A 25306-nucleotide genomic window follows, 5' to 3' on the forward strand; every position below is an offset into this window, starting at 1 on the left:
GAAGTGCATAGATATCGGTTATCTGCGGTAAACCACGATACAGTCCAGATTTTCTCCGTTAAACGCAGAGATGTACAAGGGCTTCAATAGCTGGGACACCAGCAGATGGTACCTATGTACTATAGAGACATCAATAAAATTTCCCGCAGAACCAGAATCCAGGAAGGCAAGAATGGAAATAGTCTCTTTGGAGGGTAGGGAAAGCTGGACTGGCAAATTCAAGCGTGGAGATGCAGTGTTCACACATAGGTTTGCCTCTACCACAATCCCTAGGTGCGAGTGTTTCCCTGTGGTTGTGGACATACAGGACAATCTTTGAGGAAATGATTGGCACTGGCGCAGTAGAGACACAGATTCTCAGCTCGTCAGCGATCCACCTGCATAGCCTCCACTGCGGGAGACAACGTTGAAGGTTGCGGTGGTTGCTGGAAGACTGGTGCCAAGTGAGGAAAGCACCAAGGTTGTGCTGATTCTCTTTCTTGACGTTGTTCCTCACGTCTCTCAGAGAAACGGATATCAATCCTGGATGCCAATTGTATCATTTCATTCAGATTAGAAGGCGATTCCTGGGCAGCGAGGACATCCATAATTTGGCTTGATAATCCTCTCTTGAAAGTGGCGCAGAGAGCTTCATTATTCCAAGACAACTCCAACGCCAGGGTCCAGAACTGGATGGCATATTCGCCCACAGTGGAGTTGCCCTCGGAAAGACTCAGCAATGCCGTCTCAGCGGAGGAAGCTCGGGCAGGTTCTTCAAAGACTGTACGAAATTCCATCAGGAATGCTTGGTGGTTAGTAGTGAAAGCATCACTGCGATCCCATAGTGGAGTAGCCCAGGTCAAGGCCCTACCAGACAGGAGACTTGTGATGAAGGCCACCTTTTCTCCTTCTGGGGAGAACTGGTCCGCCATGAGTTCTATTTGCATGGAGCACTGCGTCACGAAACCCCGACAGGACTTGGGATCCCCCTCAAACTTCTCAGGAAGTGACAAACGGAGTTTCGATCCGGAGGAAACTGCAGCAACGGGAGGCTTTACTGGAGCTGGAGGAGGCTGTGGCTGTGGCGAGTGCTGCTGGGCAGATAGCAGCTGCTGCATCATGGCAGATAGCTGGTTAAGCTGCTGTGCCTGCTGGCCCAACTGCTGGGACTGGAGCGCCACGATGCAAAATCCGAATCAGGCAGTGGATCCCAGTTGGATCCATGGCCGGATCTTGGCAGTCACGAACCAGGATGTAGGCAGTCATGAACAGGATGTGGATCCTCTACCTGTGTGGCTGATGACTCGGACCGTATCGGGGAGCGGAGTCTAAGGTGCCGCTGGTCTTCACCAGAGCCCACCGCAAGGTAGGATGGGCTTGCTGCGGCAGGTGACACCCAGGTCGCTACCCCCGACATGGCTTGACCACACAGGTAACTGGGTGCGGTACAGAAGGATGAGGCTGTAGCGTAGTCAACGTAGCAGAGAGTCAAGGCAGGCGGCAAAGGTTCGTAGTCAAGAAACGTAGCGGGAAGGTCCGGGTACACAGGTATGGCAAACAGGCAATAGGGAATGCTTTCTCTCAGGCAATAGGCACTGAAGATCCGGCAGGGAGGTGTGGGAGGTGCAGTAACTTATAACATGGTGTCAGGTGTGTTACATAATTATGGGCGTACTGGCCCTTTAAATCTCAGAACTCCGGCGCGCCAGCCCCGCCGGCAACAGGGGAGAAAGGAACAGTGCGCTCGCAGCCAGAAGAAGTGGCCGAAGCGCACGCTGTTACACATCCGCTTCTAGAGTGCCTTATTTGGAGTACAGGCTGTGATGGTTCACTGTGCAGGCACACATGGTGGATCACACGGAGGGGCACTGCGCTATACAAGTCATGTGAGTTGAGACATCATCATGTGGTGAAGCCTTCAGGTATGACGGGTCCAGAAAGATGAGTGAAAGCGGAACTACCTGACACACAGTTTTGGGGCTAATCTGTGCTATAACAGTATTTATCTCTCCCCATTTATATTTTAGTAGTTCCCAGTTTAGTCAGTGATAATTTTCTCAACAATCCCTATGCTTCACAACAGCCACATGGACCATAGGTCAAAAGTCTGGAGGTGATTCATTGACCATTTTACCCGTCTTTAAAAGAAAACTGTCAGCTTGCTCCCCCTGCACTAACCAGCGGTACTGTCTGATCAGTTTGATGCTTACTGTTTCCGGATCCGCCTGGCCGTTCTGCCGATATCTTTGTTTTTCCCTATATGCTAATGATGTGCTAACTGCCACAGGCGGCATTAACTGGCACTCTGACGTCACCCAGCTCTTCAATATTCCTCCCCTCCCTTCGCCTCTCTGTCTTCTCCTCGCTCTGTAATGAAGAGGGAGAGACGGAGGGAGGGGAGGAATATTGAATAGCTGGGCAGGCCTGTGGCCGGCAGCGACCACGTCAGAGTGCCAGTTACCCGCCCTGTGCCAGTTAGCACTTCACTGGCATATAGGGAAAAACAAAGATATCGGCAGAACGGCCAGGCGGATTCGGGCACAGTAGGCATCAAACTGATCAGTGTCCCCCGCACTATCAGCCAGTACTGCTGGTTAGTGCGGGGGAGCAAGTTGACAGTTTTTCTTTAAATGGGCACTGTCAGATACAAAAACTTTTCATATGTTGGAAAGCATGCAAAACCATTGCAATTGCTTTCATTAGAAAATGTTCAGTATTTCCTACTGAAAAATCCAGTCAAACAAATGCCCTCACTGCCTGCTTGGACACACACTAGTCCTGCTGTCCATGCATCATCACCTACGTCATGGACACACTTCCTTATGTGGTGTGCCACTATGGTGACTGGTAGGGCCACGGGTGTGGCGGTGATGAGTGTTGGGATCAAATGTTTTTAACCCCAGGGCTTGGATGGTATTAACCCCATATGTTCGTGACGCCAGTGTTGTTTTCAGATTCTCCGCAATCCCACGGGCTAGTAGTGAATAAAGAGTCCACAACCAGTTGAGAGTAAATGGAGGCTTTACTGAATAGAAGACAGGTGTAATTATCTTCAGAGCTATGGCCAGAATTCCCAGAGAGGTGACCAGTACCCAGAGGACCTCACAGCTTGCTGGACCAATACTTATAATAAACTTGACTTTGACTTGTAATTTAAACATGACTTGTTATATGTGCAGGACTTGGCTAACTTCAGTGACAGCAAACATATATTCATATACTTACTGCTGAGTTGTAACGTTGTGGTACTCCAGATGCTGAACACTTGTCCAGAGATTCTCTGGTAGCTGCTTCAGCAAAGACTTTGATGGTACAAGAGAGTGAATTAAAGATGGCCACCTCTTTATATAGTGGGGGGGCTGGACTAAAACCCATTGGTCAAGCTGTGGGTCATAGGTTAAAGCTGGTGCTCTCTGGGAGTACATGTTGTAACAAATCATATAACTGTATAACATGACATGTGACATAATTACTCACACAGGTCCTTGAGTCCTCCACAGGCCCTGTATACTATCTACACATTAGGATCCTGTCTATGCTCTTAAAGATACACATACCACATTTAATAAATTAACAAGAGAACAAGGGGAGTCACTGCAGGGAAGCCCCAGGTGACTGAGGGACTCAACCTGACAGGGCCTACAGGATGGGATGTACAGTACCATGTACCTGTAGTGGGACATCACACTAGATTGACAGCTGTGAGCGCAGGGCTCACAGCTGGAGGAAAAATCCTCCCACTGTCAGCTTGTGTCCCGCTACAGTCAGTGAGGTCAAGCTGGGAGTTGTAGTTTTGCTAATGCTAGGGGAGATGTGAGCAGACAGCATACTGAGAGAGGGATCAAAGACCTGCACAGTGAGGCCACGCCCCCTCCCTTTGGGAGGAATTCAGACTAGTGAGCTAAATTAAAAGTTTAATAAAAAAAAATAATAATAATAATAAGAAGAAGAATAAAAATTAGATGTACATGATCAGGATTAGGTACTGAGTGATATATTAAATAAAAATGTGTTATTTGTTGGATCTAACAAATACGCATAAACTATTTTAACTCTTAACCTTTACATGATCCAGTCACTCATTAATTTGCAAATACATTTTATAGTAATTTAGTATTTGCTCAGTTTTGCTTTATCCCGAGTAGTGATGTCGTGAACATAACATTTTCGGTTCGCGAACGGCGAAAGCGAACTTCCGCAAATGTTCGCGAATCGGCAAACCGCCATTGACTTCAATGGGCAGGCGAATTTTAAAACCCACAGGGACTCTTTCTGGCCACAATAGTGATTTTAAAGTTGTTTCAAGGGGACTAATACCTGGACTGTGGCGTGCTGGAGGGGGATCCATGGCAAAACTCCCATGGAAAATTACATAGTTGATGCAGAGTCTGGTTTTAATCCATAAAGGGCATAAATCACCTATTATTCCTAAATTCTTTGGAATAATGTGCTTTAGCCCCCCCTTTAGGCAGCACATAGAGCCCCCCTTTAGGCATCACATAGTTAGATCCCCCTTTAGGCAGCACATATATTCCCCCATATTAAGCAGCACATAGTTAGAGCCCCCTTTAGGCAGCACATAGGTAGAGCCTCCCTTTAGGCAGCACCTAGAGCCCCCTTTAGGCAGAACATAGTTAGATCCCCCCTTTAGGCATCACATAGTTAGATCCCCCCTTTAGGCAGCACATAGATTCCCCCATATTAGGCAGCACATAGTTAGAGCCCCCTTTAGGCAGAACATAGGTAGAGCCTCCCTTTAGGCAGCACATAGAGCCCCCTTTAGGCAGCACATAATTAGACCCCCCCTTTAGGCATCACATAGTTAGATTCCCCCATGTTAGGCAGCACATAGTTAGAGCCCCCCTTTAGGCAGCACATAGATTCCCCCATATTAGGCTCTAACTATGTGCTGCCTAATATGGTGGAATCTTTAGGCAGCACATAGAGCCCCCTTTAGTTAGCAAATATTTAGATCCCCCCTTTAGGCAGCACATAGATTCCCCCATATTAGGCAGCACGTAGTTAGAGCCCCCCTTTAGGCAGCACTGGTTTTATTTCACAGCCAAAAACGTTTTTTTTTTTATTATTCGAACATCTGTCACACCAAATGTGATTTGCACTAGTGTGACAATGAGCTAAAAAGGTTGCCAGCGGACTTCCCCTTTTAAGCAGAGGTCCCAAACCAGGGTGCCTCCACCAGTTGCAAGACACACAGACTGAACTTATAGCCCTTTTAATACTGTAGTTAGTTGCTTGAAGGAACTTAAGTTTTCTACTGGAAAACCCCTTTTAACCAGTGGTCCCCTCCCAACCAGGGTGCCTCCAGCTGTTGCAAGACACACAGACTCATATTTGAGCCCTAAAAAGGGCTTTTTTTGGGTGCTGTTGTTAAAGCAGATGTTAGACTAGTGCTTTAGGAGTAAAATGGACCCTGAATACACAACCTAGCAGCAACCTAGCTATCGCTTTCCCTATACAGCAGGAGCAGCTTCTCTGTCCCTCCACTTCCTAAGCCTGCAGCATGCCGAATGAAGGTAAAATGGCGTCCGTGCAGGAGGTAGGAGGGTCTGGAAGGGAGGGACTGCTGCTGATTGGCTGTAACGTGTCTGCTGACTCTGACTCACAGGGTCAAAGTTTACCGCAATGTTAAAGTATATGGGGCGAATCAAACTTCACATATGTTCGCTCGGCGATGCGAACACGAACATGCTAAGTTCGCCGGCGAGCAATTCACGACATCTCTAATCCCGAGTTATAGAAAATTCCAGACCACAGGATTCCAGATTGATAGAACTTTGACAATAACCTCAGTAATAGATGTTCAAGTTCAGCTTTCCCAAGTGCTTGCAATATTTAAGAAGTCAGGCCATTAGGACAGTCATTTTGCATTGATATCAGTCTTTTTGAAGCTTTTGGCCTAAATAGCCATTACATCAAAAGAATAATTTTTAGGATCCTCTGTACTCTCAGAATTCTTTGAATCATATTATAATGTATCAGTAAGATTAATTTGCTCCTATTGATCTTTTAAAAACTGTTGTAATGATGCAAGGCTGACAAGTTAAATACTACTGGGAAGTAAAAAGAGGGATCATTATCTTCCTTGAAGGATGATGATAAAAATTGGATTGTGGACCTGCTCTACTTGAACTGAGACTCACCATCAGCAAAGCTAACAATTTTTTTCCTGGGCTTTCATGATAAAGCATTTTAATTATAGATATATAGTTGAAAGAAGAAACTTATGAAGGTAATTAAAGGATTCTGATCAAGTGAAAGATGAAAAATGTCTTTTTATTTCTGACTTTTTCTTCTTTAATTTTGCTCTCATGAACTAGCACATTTGGCTTTATTTTGTGAATATACAATTTAAGTTTATACTTTAAATGTAATTTTAAATAAGCAAGAAAAGTTATTTTAATCTGATTTTCATTGTTCCAGTATAAACTGTTTAGTATAGAACAAAAGAAAACTTACTTACGTTTATTGTAATCCAGACCAATTACATTGATATGGCCCAAAGGTGCCCACTGCTCTCCTCTATCTTTCCATTAAGCAAGCAATTCAGCAAACTATATTCTATTTATCTATCTATCTATCTATCTATCTTTCTATCTATCTATCTATCTATCTATCTATCAATCTATCATAGTGGTGATCTATCTATCTATCAATCTTTCTAAATACATAGTGGTGATAGGTGGTTATTATGGTTCAGATGGTATCTGTAGTGCCCTTGGTAGAGAAATAGCACACGGCAACTTGGAAAACATATATTCTAATTAGAGATGAGATTTTCTTTTATATGTTCAGTTCAGCCAGTACACTGAATTCTAGCAAAAAGTTTTTACTTTACCAATAGTCAAAAAATGTGTGTATTAAAAGTCTAAAGAGTCCTAAAATCCTTGTAGGTAACCTTTAGGTCACCTATGACTTAAGAGCTATTTTAAAGGGGTACTACGGTGGGAAACATTTTTTTTTTTTATCAACTGGTTTCAGAAAGTTAAGCAGATTTGTAAATTACTTCTATAAAAAAATCTTAATCCTTTCAGTACTTATCAGCTGCTGTATGCTCCAGAAGAAGTTGTATTTCTTTCTAGAATTCTTTCCAGTCTGACCACAGTGCTCTCTGCTGACACTCTTTTTATTATAAATATATAAAACTTAACAAAACAGAAAAACAGGCTTAACTAGCAATAACAAAGCACAGCACAACAAAACCTGCCTAACCGGCCAGCCCAGCTTAGCTAATCTAACAAAACACATAACATTATACCTACATATAAATTACCTACATATAAATTTACATATAATGAAAAATACTATCACACACACATACCCACGCATTCTTTACATAAACATAAAAATAGCTTTACTTAGCGTTAAACTAAAAACAACCAGACTTGGTAAAAACTCAACCGCACATTACATTCACAACTAACACCCACTTTTTTTGAATTATTATTATTATTTTTTTACTTTTTTTTTTTTTGTAAAAAAAAAAATAATATTCCCCACACACATATACACATCTATACATATATATACATATATACATACACACACACATATATATACATATATATATATATATATATATATATATATATATATATATACATACACATACCTTTTTTTTATTTTTTATCTACACTACCATAATATAACCAATATTAAGTTAAAGTAATATAAAAATGCTAACTAAATCTGATCCGACTGCCTATCCCCATCCCCTCATAAAATAAAATAACCAATCCATACTATATAATAATATATACAATACAAATATAAAAATACAAATACATAACCTAAATGCAAATATATACATAAACCATATATACCAAAAACCAAACTATACATCTACAAAACACATGACATCCTACACTAGACTAACCCATCACCCACACAACCACCCACCTTGACATGGGTCAGAGTCCATAGTCCATGGATATCCAGTCCAGTCCATAACTGACCCATGCCAGCCCCTCCAAACATCCACCAACCCACCAATTCCCCCACCCAACCTAATCTATACCCAAACCAACTATACAAATACAACTTCAAAACACAACATAACATCATATACAAAACAATACAACCCACCTTAGGCCCAAGTTCGGTCGCCTGTAAGCCCTTTAGGCAATACATATTCTGAAAACAAAACAAAAAGACTAGGGTGTACATGCATAGCCCACCACCAGGAAGAAGGATGGCAATCCTGATATTACTTTTTTAAACTCTCTCCACTAACGTTTCCCTTCGACTCACCCTACCGTTATCCCTTCAACAAACTGACCCTGCACTCACCCTCTCTCTGTCCCTATATTGCTATCCCTAACCAGAAACAGGGGTACTCTACCCAAGAGGTCTAGTACCTAGGGCACATCAAAGGAAAAACCTCTCCACAGGAGAGAAGCCCTGCTGGTACCAAGACTGCCATACTCCAAAGACCTGATCTTCCCGAGGTCACCGGTGATGTTCCTACAGACCTCCACCTCGGAGAGGACTTTCCGCTGTGTAGATACTAGACACCGTGCGTTCCACGTGTAGTACCTAACCACTAAACTGACTACAAATAAAGTGCCCCGGTCTCGGCCACCCAGGTTCCTGAATGCCCCATAAGCCCACTCCGGATATGTAAGGCCGGCAAGGTGACTCCAGCCAATGGAAGCGCCCACCCTGTTGTAGACCCCTATATTAAAAGAACAATGAAGCAGGAAGTGGTCCATGCTTTCCAGCGTGTCACCGCACTCTTCTCGGGGACATCCCCGGTCATCAGAGCTCCTACACTTCAAATTGTCCTTTACATATAGCTTACCCTGAAAGCAGCGTCAGGCCAAGTCCCAAAACTTCTGGGGGATCCTTTTCATGTTTAAAAGGTACAACCCCACCCTCAGATCCTGACCTGGGCAGTCCCTGAGCGCCAGAGGCTTCTGGAAGTGGGTAAACAGAACCCGTTTGTCAAGGAACTGCCTTGACTGGGTCCTGATCTCCCACACTCCCAGACCCCACCGACGTATCGCCTTCAGAGTCGGGGTAGCATAAGCCGGAAGATATCCGTGTGGCGTACGGAGGTCCTTCACTCGCCCTCCTCTCTCCCATTCCTGGAAGAAAGGCCGAAACCATTCCCTGCAGGAGAGTACCCACGGAGGAGCCCTCTCTGACCAGAGGTTTGAGATGTTAGCTTTCAAGAAGGTGTTTGTTAAGAACACCACAGGGTTTACCATAGATAAACCCCCTAGTCTCCTCGTGCGGTACGTAACCTCCCTCTTGACTAGGTTCATCATGTTCCCCCATAACAGTTGGAAAAACAGGCTGTAGATCCTAGTGTAGTGAGCCTCTGGCAAGATACATACACTGCCCAGATAGATAAACAAGGGGAGCAGGTACGATTTGATCAGGTGTACCCTTTCCCTGAGGGACATAGACCAACCCTTCCACTGATCCACCTTCTGAGTGGCATCATGGAGATTACCATCCCAGTTTTTGGTGGGATAATCATCCTGACCGAATGTGATGCCCATAACTTTTGCTGACTCTTGGGGCCCTGGGAGGGTGTCCGGGAGATCAAACATGGGATCTCCCCCTCCCAGCCAGAGACTCTCACACTTATCCCGGTTGATATTAGACCCGGATGCCTCCGAGTAGCGGTCCACTTCTGACATCACCACATCGACCTCCTCTCTCAAGGACATGAAAATGGTGACATCATCAGCATACGCCACTATTCTCTGGGCGACATCCAGCTCCACCAGACTCATCCCGACTCCCGCCAACGGCACACAATCTACCCTCCGGACGAAGGGATCGATTGCGAACACGTATAAAAGCGGGCTCAAAGGACAACCCTGACGGACTCCGGACCCCACCTCAAAAGAGCGGCCAGACCACCAGTTCACTAGCGGGAAACTCTCTGCCCCTGCATACAAGATCTTAAGCCAATTAACAAAAGTACACGGTAAGCCATATCTCAGGAGGACAGATCAGAGGTACTCATGGTTCACCCGATCAAATGCTTTGGCCTCATCCAAGGACAGCAAGTATCCCTTCCAGAGACCTGCTTTACTCTGCTCCACTGCCTCCCTGACACTAAGGACAGCACTTAAGGTGCTTCGGCCTGGAACAGAGCAGTGCTGGGCCCCCGAAAGGAGCCGGGGTGCAAACTTCACCAGCCGATTAAACAGTATCTTGGCTAGAAGCTTCCTGTCCGTATTGAGAAGAGCTATGGGCCTCCAATTCTCAATACGGCTCGGATCTTTACCCTTTGACAGGAGAATCAGGGCGGATCTCCTCATTGACTTCGGCAGAGTGCCTGAGGAGAGACACTCATTGAATACCTCAGTCAAGAGGGGAGCTAAAGACTCCTTAAAGGTCCTGTACCACTCGGATGTTAAGCCATCCGGACCTGGCGACTTCTTAGGGGCGAGCCCCTCGATCGCCAGTCTCACTTCCTCTTCCCTGATTTCTTCTGCCAAAACATCAAGAGAGGGGTCTACCCCTGGCTCAGGAATGGTTTCAGCCAGGAAAACTGACATCTTGTCTCGATCCAGATCCTTCCTTCCCAAGAGGTGCGAGTAGAAGGATCTGACAACCTCCAAGATCCCTGATCTGGACCGATTCAGAGATCCTGTACTATCGAGCAGTCCTGAGATGACTTTACTACTCACTGACATCTTACAGTTTCTGTAAGGGTCGGGCGAGCGGTACTTCCCGAAATCCCTCTCAAAAACCAAAGATGCGTGCCTATCGTACTGACACCTCATCAGCAAGGATTTCACTCTGTAGATATCCTCTCGGCTACCTCCAGTCGAGACAAGGAGCTCGAGTTTCCTCCTCAGACCCTGATACAGGCGATACCTGTTCAGGGACCTGAGGCTCGAGAGCTGGCGGAAGAACCCCGCAACCCGCTTCTTGAATATCTCCCACCACTTCAGCTTATTACTACAAAGGCCCAGTAAAGGTACCTGACTCTGAAGAAAATCCTCAAAGGACTGTCTCACCTCTGCTTCCTCCAGGAGGGATGAATTCAGCTTCCAGTAACCTTTACCCATCCGGGGGGTCTCTGAAACATTCAGGGAAAACAAAATCATACAGTGATCGGAGAATTCCACCTCAACCACGGACACTGTGGAAGAGACGGCTTCCTCCTTTAAATAAAACCTATCTATCCTAGACCTGCGACTACCTAGATGATAGGTGAAACCCGCGTGGCCCGAAGGGCTCCGGATGTGGGCGTCCTCTAGGCGAGCTTCTCTAGCTAAGCTAATCAGTGCCACACTATCGCAAGTCAGCGGACCATTGGAGCCTCTCCTATCTTGGGACCTCGTGACATTATTGAAGTCCCCTCCAAAGATCACCTGCCGACTCGTAAAAAGAAAGGGCTTAATCCTCATAAAGAGATCTTTACGGCCCCGCTTAGTTTGCGGGGCGTAGATGTTAATGAGCCGGAGCTCTTGTCCCTTCATGAGGACATCTAAGATCAGGCACCTCCCCATTTCTAACTCAATAACCCGTCTGCATTCAACTGGAGCGGTAAAAAGGACCGCCACCCCACTATACGGCTCAGCCGCAAGAGACCAGTGGGAGGGACCGTGCCTCCACTCTCTTCTGGCTTTTACCAGAGAGGCTAGATCTGACAACCTGGTCTCCTGTAAAAAGAAAATGTCGGCTTCAACACGGGCGAGAAAATCAAAGGCTGCGAATCTAGCCGTATCTGACTTTATGCTGGCGCAGTTAATAGATGCCAGCGTCAGTGGGGTGAGTGCCGCCATCCTGGGTGATTGAGTTAGATGGCCTCACCCCTTAAACCTTCTTCCTCTCCTTCCTTCCATCCCCATCTGAATCAGAGGAAGACCCTTTACCCCTTTTTAGGCTCAGAGACATATCCATCCCAGGATCTTTACCTCCGGCATCTGGTGTTACCTCCACCCCTGAGGAAACTGTCCCAGAGGAAGGAGGCTCGGCACCTCCTGGAGGCTGCACTGCCTCCTGACCCTCAAGAGGAGGAGGGGAGGTAGTATCCCCGAGGGCCTCATACCGATTTGAAAGGACGATCAGAGGGTCGGAGACTGAGTTGTTCCTTCTATGGTCTGAGGCTACAACTGAAGAGGAGGATGGCGCCACCTTACTCTTACCCTTCTTCCTCCTCTTCTTTTTCTGGCCACCATTTACTGTCTGCCCCTCCTCCTCCTCCTCATCCACAGTTTCGGATTCAGAGGCATGACTGGAGGAAGGAGCATCTTGACCTTCTTCCCTACGCAGTCTCCCCATCGCCTCGTCCAGTTTGGCCTCACCCAAAGCCTCAGAGTTATTCTGACCTCCTTCTGAGCCAGTGTCTGGAGTGGGACCCCGAGCTACCCCTGGCACCTGGGCATTCTCAAGGGCCCTCTCCAACCTGCACTTCTCCTCTCGCCTCCGCATAGAGGGGGTCTTATGTTTTTCCTTCACTGGCTTTGGTGCCCCATCTCCTCCACTGGTCCCTTCCCCCACCGGGGCAACCGTTAGGCTTTCCCCAGCCGGGGCGGTCACAGCGTTAGAGAACAAGCGCGTACACCGGCTGAACGGGTGACCTAAGTCACCACACAAGTTACACCGAATCTGCCCACAGGTGGCCGCCAGATGACCCACCCCACAGCAGAGGGCGCATATTTGCTGAGTGCAGTTGGCACTAAAGTGGTTTGGGTCACCACACCTGTGACACAGCTTCGGCTGCCCCTGGTAGAAGATCTGAATCCTGTCGCGTCCCAGGAAGGCGGCCGAAGGGATGTGGGTGACCGTGTTCCCTGAACGCCTGAGACGGACGGAAAACGTCCAGGCCCCTGACCATATATTGTGCTCATCAAAGTTCTTCCGGGGGACGTCCGTCACCTCCCCGTACCTGCCCAACCAGGTCATAATGTCATAACAAGAAAGTGACTCGTTACGGGTCAAAACGGTCACTTTCTTTACAATACTCTGGCGAGATACCGCTTTTACAGCGAAATCTTGCCATCCGGGCTCGTTTTTCATCAGCTCATAATTAGACCAGAAGAGATCTAGTCCCTCCGGCATAACAAAGCTGACGTCAAACTCGGAGGAGCCGAAGGGGTGAATCAGGGCAAAGATGTCCCTAGCCCTGAAACCCATCTGGAAAAGAAGCTCCACCACCTTGCCCCTTTGGGGGCACGCATCTTCGCCTTTCCAGACCAGACGGGCCACATTCCTGCGACCTACGTCCTGCCCGGGTGTCTGGAGGGACCATACGGTCTCCCCATTCCTCTCTCGGAACGCTCCCAGACCATGTCTCTCCACCCAAAAAGACAGGTCCATCTCCTTTCCCTCTACCTGGAGCGTCCTTTCTCCTCTCTTCAGTGCCTCCAGGAGGCGCCGTTGCAACTGACCGTCACCAGATGCAGGAGGTAAAGATCCCACTGAACCCCCAGCCGCCACACTCGCATAACTCCTGGCGACCGGGGGGGCAGCCGAACCAGACACCGTCCCTATGTCCCTGCCTAGGCCACCTGTACTGCCACAAAAGCCACTACCACTCCTCCCATCTGCACCACTACCACTCCTCATTCCCACCACTACCACTCCTCCCATTCACTCCACTACCACTCCACCCATTCACACCACTACCACTCCTCCCATCTACACCACTACCACTCCACCCATCTGCACCACTACCACTCCTCCCATCTGCACCACTACCACTCCTCCCATCTGCACCACTACCACTCCTCCCATCTGCACCACTACCACTCCTCCCATCTGCACCACTACCACTCCTCCCATCTGCACCACTACCACTCCTCCCATCTGCACCACTACCACTCCTCCCATCTGCACCACTACCACTCCTCCCATCTGCACCACTACCACTCCTCCCATCTACACCACTACCGCTCCCACATACACCCCTCTCATCCACAGCACTACCACTCTCATCATTCACACTCTTTGTATTTACATTGCTTTCATTTACAGTATATATGGGATGAGCAGCTGCTTCTCCCACTACCTCTGGGCTGGCCTGGACGTGTTTTAGCTTGGGCTTCTTGCTCCTTCTTAGGTCACCGGCGGCTGCCGACACTGACTCCTCCTCTATACGAGACGTCACCGTAGACGTCAAATCTCGAGGCTGAGGCTGCCCCTCCGGGCGCACCTCCACCCCTCCTCCTGCCACTGATGTGCAGGGACTCCCCTCCCTATCAGGGGAGATCCCCGCAGCATCCGTGCCACACACTGCGCCCGACAGCACAGGCTCAGCAGTAGGTCCCGGCGCCTGGACACTCCCCCCCCCTCTCAGGGGAGTGCCCTGCAGAGCTGGTGACATTGCCCACAATACTCGGGGAACCGCTCCCCTTGCACACTGCCGCATAACTATTGCCCACCATTAGCCCGTCCTGCTCTTCCCTACCAGCAGGACGCGTGACTGTAGCACCCGCGGCCATGTTGGATGCATCACTGTACCCCCCGTGCTGGTCCCGTTCCACAGCAGAAGCGGGATCTGGCAGGGTGGGGGGCCCAGCAGCCTGAACCAACTTTTCAGGTGGCCCAGACTGCTGGATAGGAGAGAAAACAAACTTAATCTGCTCCTCAGCCTTTTTCTTCTTCTTTTTCTTCCTTTTATTCTCCTGAGGGCCCAGGTCCTGGCCAAAACTGAAATTTTCCAGACGGGTGGGTGACTCCTGCATCACTATGGCCCGCAGGAGCCCCCCACCGACAGGGCTGCTGTCACCGCCATCACTGCTGTCACTTTCCTCTGAGGTGGTTGGTAAGGCGACTTGAGCAGGGTTAATATATTCTGCACTTGGGGTGACAGAGGTCTTAGGGGTACACGGGGTATCACACACATCCCCCTCACTCTCATCACCCTCACTGCTGCCATCTCCCTCACCACCTTCCTCCATCTTCTCCTCTGTATCAAACAGGCATTCTTCCTCCCCCTGACTCTTATCCTCTTCCTCCTTCACAGGGGTCTGCATGATTTTATAGCGGTCATTATTTTTTAACTTTTCCTTAAACATGCCTGCTCCCTCTACGATCTGCATTCGGGCTCTCACCACCTCCTGCTCCTCTGCCTTCTGTTCACACACCCTGGCAGCAAACTTAGCCCTCATAGCCTTGGTAGAGTTATCTGTCTGGTAGCGAGCAAACTTCAGATCTTCCCTTAACACCTTCAGCTTCTTTCCCAGCTGCTCATATTCCACCAGCTTTGCCTGCATGCGGGATCCAAAGGTGGCAAGCGACTCCCTGGGTGCCTTCACTCCCCATTGCTGGGGTTCCATAACAACAGTCCCCGAAGACATAACTGTAATTTTCTTACCGGACGCCTTGCGGTTTCCAGCGACGGACGGGGGAGTGGGCTCCACATTACTGCGGAGCCTGCTGGATCTTCTCACCCCGTCCTGAGAATCGGCCGTAGCTCTCTCACTCCCACCCCCCGCCGGCCTAGTTTGAAGGGTGGAAGTCTGGGGCTCCATAGCAGGAGGTTCTCCCAAGGAGGCTGCCACCCTCCTGGAAAAAAGGCTGTAGGAAAATCTGCTTCAATCCTCTCTCTCTGGAAAGCCCTGGAAATCAGACACACCCAACAGCTGCTGTGTTCCACAGGAAGTGCTCTCTGCTGACACCTCTGTCCATGTCAGGAACTGTCCAGATTACAAGCAAATCCCCATAGCAAACCTCTCCTGCTCTGGAAAGTTCCTGATTAGGACAGAGGTGTCAGCAAAGAGCACTGTGATCAGGCAGAAAATAACTCCAGAAAGAAATACAACTTCCTCTGTAGTATACAGCAGCTCATAAGTACTTGAAGGGTTAGGATTTTTAAATAGAAATAATTTACAAATCAGTTTAACTTTCTGGCACCAGTTGATTAAAAAAAATAATGGTTTTCCACCAGAGTACCCCTTTAAGACAAAGTTAATTTTAACCCCTTAAGGACCAGGGTTTTTTCCGTTTTTGCACTTTAATTTTTTCTTCCTTACATTTATAAAATCATAACTCTTTCAATTTTGCACCTAAAAATCCATATGATGGCTTATTTTTTGCGCCACCAATTCTACTTTGTAATGACTTCAGTCATTGTACCCAAAAATCTACGACAAAATAGAAAAAAATATCATTGTGATAAAATTTTAGAAAGAACACCATTTTGTAACTTTTGGGGGCTTCCGTTTCTACGCAGTAAATTTTTTGGTAAAAATGACACCTTATATTTATTCTGTAGGTCCATACAATTAAAATGATACCCTAATTATATAGGTTTGATTTTGTCATATTTCTGTAGAAAATCACAGCTACATGCAGGAAAATGTACACGTTGAAAATTGTCATGTCCTGACCCCTATAACTTTTTTATTTTTTTGTGTATGGGGCGGTATGAGGGCTGATTTTTTGTGCTGTGATCTGAAGTTTTTAGCAGTACTATTTTTGTATTGATTGGACTTTTTGATGGCTTTTTATAAATTTTTTCATGATATAAAAAGTGACCAAAAATACACTATTTTGGACTTTGGAATTTTTTTTCGCATACGCCATTGACCGTGTGGTTTAATTGACAAAATATTTTAATAAATCGGACATTTTCGCACCCGGTGATACCACATATGTTTATTTTTATTTACACAGTTTTTTTTTTTAAATGGGAAAAGAGGGTTGATTCAAACTTTTATTAATGATCTTTATTAACTTTTTTTCCACTTTTTTTGCAATGTTATAGCTCCCATAGCTGTCCTACAACTGTTCGGGATGCCGCGATTTCACCGCGGCGATCCCAGACAGCCCGCATAGCTAGCCAAGTTTAGTTTAGTTTCACTTTAGTCTAAAAGGTTAATAGCATGCGGCACCACGATCAGTGCCACGCGCTATTAGCCACAGGCCCTGGCCATTGTTAGAGGCCGGGCCTGACCGACTATGATGCCCGGCCTCTAACAATTGCCAGGACCCGTGGCCCCGCATTATAGAACGGGAGAGGACTCACGGCGTGCATGTACGCCCTTGGTCCTTAAGGGGTTAAAGTTATGGCAACATGTATGGCTATGGGTAAACAGATGGTGTCTGAGGGTAACTAACAGTTTCTTTAAAAATACACTGTTTTACAACAATTATTATATCTGTGTGGTCTTATTTTTATCTGTGTTGTTCACTGATCAGTGCCCCTCAGAGTGATCTTCTCCTAACAATTGCTATCTCTAAAATGGCTGCTGAAGCCTTGTACATAGGTTTCATAGTGGTTCTGACATCATTCTTAAATTTCCTCCTGATCAGCTGGGAGAGCTGTTTGCAAGCATTAAGGGCTACCCAAAGGTCATGTGATTCTTCTCCTTTCTGCCATGTGGTTGGCATTATTTTAGCAAGTTAAACCAAACCACCTGAAGTTTGAGGACTTGTAGCAAAGTTCTTACCTAATCCAGATTCTACAGGTTTGCTTTGTTCATCTCTACTTCTAACAAAAGTTAGGCACAGTGGGCCTCATTTACTAAGCTGAAACCGACCAGTTTTTGTCTGGTTATGTCTGAAACAAAATTTCCCACTAGTAAAAACCTGGCACTCTTAATAAATGAGGCCCAGTATCTTGTAAACCACATTACAAGCTAAGGTTGGAGCAAGGTGATTACCTTCAGAAGTTGAGGTAGTATGTTAGGTTCCCAGTAAATCTTTATGCACCACTCTAGAATTCTGATGAAAGTCTAATCTAATTGCTTTCTCCCTGAGAAGTATGTACACACCTGGTGGGTGTGCCAAATAGTGTGAACCATCCCACCACAATGAGGTGACCTTTTTTAGGACAGACCCTACACTATAGAAATGCCTGTCTTGGGCAAGCACTAGGCCTAAAATTTCTGGGATAACTGGATCTCACATGCTCAGAGACTAGGTTAAAAAGAACAAAAAACAGGGCAGCGAGCAGAAGACTGGAGCGTTGTCAGATATTGTCTTTACACCTATGTCAGTAGAGGTGATGGAGGATAGGAGGTGATGTGGGCAGAAAATATAATCTATACGACTGTATGTTTGTCTCGGGTAGGAATAGAAAGTATAGTCCCTGTCTTGAGGACACAATGAGTGCCAGACATCACTCAGTTGCATGGAGTGGAGCTTCCTTCTCAGGGCCCGAAGTTTCACATAGGACACAGTGGAAGTACCAGTAGATGTATCCACATGGGGAAAGAGAGGCAAATTAAGGTCGCTACATAGGATAATCAGTCTAGTAGCGAAAACGGAGAAAGCATTCAAGATCCTGAGAAGGAAGGGCATCTGGTCGTGGTTAGGAGTTACAGACCCTGTGCCAATTCTCGGCTCACAGCAACTATAAATTGAACCCTTCTAAATGCAAAGCACTAAACATCACATTCCTATCTACTATCCTTAGTCAACTATGTGAGTCCTATCTGTTTAAATGGCAGACAAGCTCTTTAAAATATCTGGGTATCCAAGTGCTCTAGAACTTGTCGGACACTTACAAACTGAACTTTCCCAGTGTCCTGAGAACAGACTTATCCAGATGGGACCGTAAGGACTTTTCTTGGCTGGGTAGAGTAAATATCCTAAAAATGAATATGCTCCCATGCCTTCTTTACCTCTTCTCCACTATCCCCTTACATCTCCCCAGAACATTTTTCAGGGAACTTAACCCGCTCCAGTCCAGGTTTGTCTGGGCTCATGGACACCCTAGATTTGTCAGACATGTTCTTATTAGAAGGAAGTTGGAGGGTGGCCTAGCCCTTCCAGACTATCTATCTTACTACTTAGCCACTATATTAACACGAGTACTGCATTGCTGCCACTACCGCAATGACAGGCAGTGGGTATCTTTGGAGGGCCTTCTGATTGAAAGTGACCCAATGGCCTTTTTATGGTGCCCTAAATCCCCCTCTTCCCCTTCTACCGCCCGCCCATTACCCCCTGTCTTACACTCAATACACCAATCACAATGCTATTACATGTCCCAGATAGATTTATTCCCCCGCGATGGACCTCTAATGCCTCTGTTTGACAACCCGCTCTTCCCATCTCCCACAACGTGTCGGACTTTCCTCATCTACCAACGTGACAGTAGAGTGACCTTCCGCACGTTCCTTTCTGCCTCCTTGCTGAAATCATAACCTGACATTCTCCAGGGTGCCTCCCCCCCTCACATGAAGCTCTTTCAATATGCACAGCTGAAACACTTTTATGCTTCAATGGGTCCTGGTCTCTGCCTACATCGTCAGCTGACGAAATGTGAGATTTTATGCATCCCAGCCCACGACCCACGCTATCAGTGTTCCTTATACTCTTTTATTAGACTCGGCCACTACTCGTCCATTACCCTTTAGGGCTGGATGGGAGAGGGATCTGGGACGACCATTCCTGGACAGTGAATGGCATCACATATTATCCCACAGTCATAAGTCCTTTATCTCCAGTAGAGCACAGGAGATAAACTATCAGATAGCTACAAGATGGTATCGAGTCCCATCGCTGCTGGCTTCTTACTACCCGGGGATCTCAGATATGTGCTGGTGATGCAACTCTGATAGAGGCACCATGCTGCAGACTTGGTTCTCCTGCCCATCCCTCGCTAATTTCTGGGTCAATGTTTTTGATACTATTAGACACATAACTTCCGTGCCTCTTTCTCATTCCACCCCGAGATAGCACTCCTTTCCCTGTTGCCAAACAACATACCTAGAAACTCCTCACGCTCAATTTCCTTCATTCTGCTGGCGGCTAGGATTGTGATCCCCGCCTTTGGAAATCTACATCTCAGCCGACTATCTCTACTTGGCTCAGGGAAATGTTGTACATACACAGAATAGAGGAACTCACTAACAATAATGCTCATCAACTCACCAAATATGCTGTGATATGGTCTCCATGGACATCCTTCACCTCCTCCCCAGAATACCTTAGCCTACATCTCACAAACTGAGATTAGGGAATGCTCTTATGTCCCCCTAGTCTTTTCCATTTTACTCCGCCCATACACTTACAATCTGGAACATGTGGATATTTTTCTCAGCACCTTTTTTCCTCTCCTCTCCTGACACATCTTTACTATGAACAGCCCCTATGCTATGTTGGTTGTCGCATCTGCTATTTAGACCCGCCACATGCCATAGGTTTCCACGGGTTATGACTTCCCTCACCACAATGGATGAGGTAATTATCCCTCCTGCCCAACGGGATATATTACATACCACTAGTATTGCTATCAGTAGCGATATGTTCTCTTTGATACTGTGATGACTAACTTCTGCTGTTGAAACTGTTACAATGTTACTGGGCTTCCTTCTTATTTTATTTCTGTAATGCTCTGAAAACTTTAATAAACATTTATTATGAAAAAAAAATAATTGAATGTGGATAAATGTAAGATTATGCACTTGGGACGAGAAAAACAAAATGTACAATTATGAGCTAGATAATAAGACATAATAAAACTTTGAAAAGGACATTGTACTGAATAAAGTGACTAGTGCACAAAATATATGTCAAGGAGCATACAGTATAAGGAGATAGGGGGAGATTTATCAAAACCTGTCCAGAGGAAATGTTGCCCAGTTGCCCATAGCAACCAATCAGCTTGCTTCTTTCATTTTGCAGAGGCCTTGTTAAAAATGAAAGAAGCGAGCTGATTGGTTGCTATGGGCAACTGGGCAAGTTTTCCTCTGGACAGGTTTTGATAAATCTCCCCCATAGTGTTTGTAACCCCAGGTTATATGCTCCTTGACATATATCTTGTGCACTAGTGACTTTATTCAGTACAATTGTGGTTACATGGGCTTATGATTTAGTGCAATATAATGGATCATATGAGTGGCTCTCATGTTTTATCTGTGTATGTTCACCCATAATCCCAGCCACTATCTTACTACTGTATGTACTTTTTTACCCTTCTGTTTTATCTTATTGTTATCTGTTATATGCATGCTATATAGGACGCATTACCTGAGAGCCCAAAGAGTATTACCCCCAGTATCCACACTTTTTCTCTATGCCGATTGCTCTATAAGTACATTTTATGAACTGTAGTCTGGTTGATATTAAAGTGATTTTATCTTTAATCCACGTTCTATATAGTGGTTTGTTCTCCTTTTTGGTACATTATATACTATATATTATAACAATACACTCAGCTTTAACCTCTTAGATAGGTGAAGCTAGGGGTTATGTAGTTTGGAGAAAAGATGTCTTGGGGCAATTTGATCACAATTAGGGATGAGCGAATCGAATCTGACGATTTCAGGAAAAACTTGCTTTGCAATGAATCTGAATATTGCCGTGATTCGATCGCACAAATCGCTTCACTAAACTCCATTTAGTGTGGTCCAGGCTCCAGGGCATCTAAAATGGTGGATCCACATGTGAGGACATGAGGCAAGGAACTCTGGGAAGGCGGGTAGGCGGGATGACCCTGAATCACATGAAGCATGCAGCCTATCAGCAGCCACCCCTGTAATGTCACAGCCCTATATAATCGGCAGCCATCTTGCGGCCAGTCACGTCAGCATTTTATTTCAGAGAGCGTTTCATTGCAGGGAGAGATAGAGCATTGTGTGTGTTGCACAAAAAAACAGCTTGACAGTAGCGATTCACCACAAGCCCAAATCAATGCATAAAATCACTGACTTAGAGAAAGTACACTTTTGGGTGTAATACACAGTGATTCCACTGCTTCAGTGGGGTGTACAGCAACTCTAAAGATTAAAGGGGCCAGTTAGGCAGAGCACTAAAAGCCATTGTCACCTGCTATTAGTGTCTTATAATACTGTACTGATTCTGAACTGCTGCAGTTGAATGTACAGCAACTGTAAAGCTAACGGGGGCCAGTTAGGGTGAGCACGAAAAGCCATAGCCACCTGATTACAGTGCCTAATACAGGTTGCGTAGCAGAGCTTATTGTCCTCTCATAAGTGTAACCTGTGCATACATAGGTGGTGTACATTTTTCTTTTCTTTGCCTGGCTACTGTGAAAGGCCAGCCAAAGCTGCACACTTGTTTTTGTAGCCTTATACAGTTTTAAGTGGAGTGTATTGTCTAGCTCTCATAGTTGTAAACTGTACGTTTTATTTTGTTTTTTCAAAAAAAAATATTTTGGCCTAGTTACTGTGAAAGGCCAGACAAAGCTTCACCCTTGTTTCTGTAGCCTTATACAGTTTCAAGTGGAGGGTATTGTCCAGCTCTCATAAGTGTAAACTGTACGTATACCTACGTGGTGTACGTTTTTTTCTTTCCTGAAAAACAAATTTTGGCCTAGTTACTTTGAAAGGCCAGCCAAAGCTACACCCATGTTTCTGTAGCCTTATACAGTTTTAAACAAAGCGTATTGTCCAGCTCTCATAAGTGTAAAGTGTAGGTACACCTATGTGGTGTATGTTTTTTTCCCTGAAAAAGTAATTTGGGCCTGGTTACTGTGAAAGGCCAGACAAAGTTACATCCTTGTTTCTGTAGCCTTATACAGATTTAAGCGGAGAGTATTGTCCAGCTCTCATAGTTGTAAACTGTACGTACACCTACACGGTGCACGTTATTTTTTTTCCCTGAAAAAATTATTTAGGCCTAGTTACTGAGAAAGGCCAGCCAAAGCTACACACTTGTTTCTGTAGCCTTATACAGTTTGTAGTGGAGCCAGTGGCGGATCCAGGGGGGGGGGGGGGCAACGGGGCAATTGCCCCCCCGAGATTGCTGCCCCTATTATTGAGGAGCAGGAGCTGTCCCCGGCTCCACTGTCCCCTCACCTTTCACACGCTGCTCCAGCTCCTGCTGCCCCTTTAAGTGAGGGAGCTGACGGTTGCTACAACTTAGTCCCTGCTCGTCCGACCCCTCCCCCGGCTGTTCACCGCAGAGCTGAGGAGAAGACCCTGCCTGCCAGCTGTACAGCCTCTGCGGCCTGTATCCTCCATACCGGCGGAGCTCCGTCCAGTCTGACAGTCTCTGATCTGCAGGGCGGCCATCAGAGGTGAGGAGGTCTGTAGTGAATCCCAGTGTCCGGCCATGTCAGTCACTACCTGTATACCAGTGACTGCTGTGCCCTCTCTGGCCTACTACATATAGTATATGCAGTATGGGCCAGTCATTGATATACAGTCATGTGTTTCTCAAACAGGGTGCCTCCAGCTGTTGCAAAACTACAACTACCAGCATGCCCAGAGTTGTAGTTTTGCAACAGCTGGAGGCACCCTAGTTGGGAAACACTGTGGGGCTATAAACCTCAGCTGTGCTGTACCACTGCCCTGGTTGCTATAAATATATGCATGTATATAGTAGTCAAGGCTACAATTAATGTATATAGCCCCTCAGTGTTATGGCACTATATACCAATGTCTGTGCTGTGTTCTCTGCCCTGCCTGGCCCATATTACGTATATAATATATGTAGTATGGGCTAGCCAGTTCAGAGGACACACAGCACGTATATAGGGACATAATACTGCAGGACTATTTACATCAGCTTATCTGTGCTGTACCCACTGCCCTGGCAGCTATATTTATGCATAAAAACACACATATATATATATATATATATATATATATATATATATATAGTAGCCAGGGCAGTGGGTACAGCACAGATGATGTCTATAGCCCGCAGTGTTATGTCAGTATATGTCACTGTATGCCAATGTCTGTGATGTGTTCTCTTCCCTGCCTGGCCCATATTACGTGTATAATATATGTAGTATGTGTTAGCCAGTTCAGCACAGACATTCGTATATAGGGACATAATACTGTTGGGCTATATACATCAGCTTATCTGTGCTGTACCCACTGCCCTGGCAGCTATATTTATGCATTGAAACATATACATATATATATGGCAGTATTATATTCAGGGGGTACAGTGTGAGGTAGTATCATATTCAGGGGGTACAGTGTGTGGCAGTATTGTATTCAGGGGTACAGTGTGTGGCAGTATTATATTTAATGGGTACAGTGTGTGGCAGTAATATATTCAGGGGTACAGTGTGTGGCAGTATTATATTCAGTGGGTACAGTGTGTGGCAGTAATATATTCAGAGGTACAGTGTGTGGCAGTATTATATTCAGGGGTACAGTGTGTGGCAGTATTATATTCAGGGGTACAGTGTGTGGCAGTATTATATTTAGTGGGTACAGTGTGTGGCAGTAATATATTCAGGGGTACAGTGTGTGGCAGTATTATATTCAGTGGGTACAGTGTGTGGCAGTATTATATTCAGGGGTACAGTGTGTGGCAGTATTATATTTAGTGGGTACAGTGTGTGGCAGTATTATATTCAGGGGTACAGTGTGTGGCATTATTATATTCAGTGGGTACAGTGTGTGGCAGTATTATATTCAGGGGTACAGTGTGTGGCAGTATTATATTCAGGGGTACAGTGTGTGGCAGTATTATATTTAGTGGGTACAGTGTGTGGCAGTAATATATTCAGGGGTATAGTGTGTGGCAGTATTATATTCAGTGGGTACAGTGTGTGGCAGTATTATATTCAGGGGTACAGTGTGTGGCAGTATTATATTCAGTGGGTACAGTGTGTGGCAGTATTATATTCAGGGGTACAGTGTGTGGCAGTATTATATTCAGTGAGTACAGTGTGCCAGAATTATTTTCAGAGGGTGTGTGCCAGTATTATATTCAAAGGATACAGTGTTTGGAAGGTTTCTAATAATACTTGTTTTCATATAGAGGATCAGTATCCGCTGACATAGTGAGGAGCCGTCTGGGCGTCAAGTTCTTCAGCGAGAACATTTAGCTGGACCTGGCGGTATGTACCATCTGAATTAGATAAGGAAAGACTATAGAGAAGACGTCACCTGTAGTCGCTGATATCATTGTGTAGTGTCCTGACTGTCCCATCACTGGAAAGTTTTGCAGTAATGATGGGTAAAACAACAACTCCCAGCATCCCCTCACCACTACTTAGGTCATACTGGGAGTTGTAGTTTTAAATGGTAAAAACGTCTTTAACTCTTTCCCATTCTGTGGTAATTGGTGTATATGATTATTATACTGGATATATTTAATAATATTGTAAGTTCCTTAAGCAACACCTTATTTTCTGTCTGCCAACGCAAAATTCTCTAATAGTGCCCCTCCCGAGACTCGACTCTGGATCCGCCCCTGAGTGGAGCACATAGTCCTCCTTTCATAAGTTTAAACTGTACGTACACCTACGTGGTGTAGGTGCTTTTTCCTGAAAAACTAATTTAGGCCTAGTTACTGTGAAAGGCTAGCCAAAGCTAAACCCTGTTTCTGTAGTCTAATGCAGTTTTAAGCATAGTGGAGCACATTGTCCTCCTCTCATAAGTTTAACCATACGCAATAAGCTGTTGTTTAAGTATGTCATGCAGAGAAGTGCCATAATGTGCACAGAGGATTAGCA

This window comes from Hyla sarda, chromosome 7 (assembly GCF_029499605.1).
Source record: "Hyla sarda isolate aHylSar1 chromosome 7, aHylSar1.hap1, whole genome shotgun sequence".
In the NCBI taxonomy this organism is placed as follows: Eukaryota; Metazoa; Chordata; class Amphibia; order Anura; family Hylidae; genus Hyla; species Hyla sarda.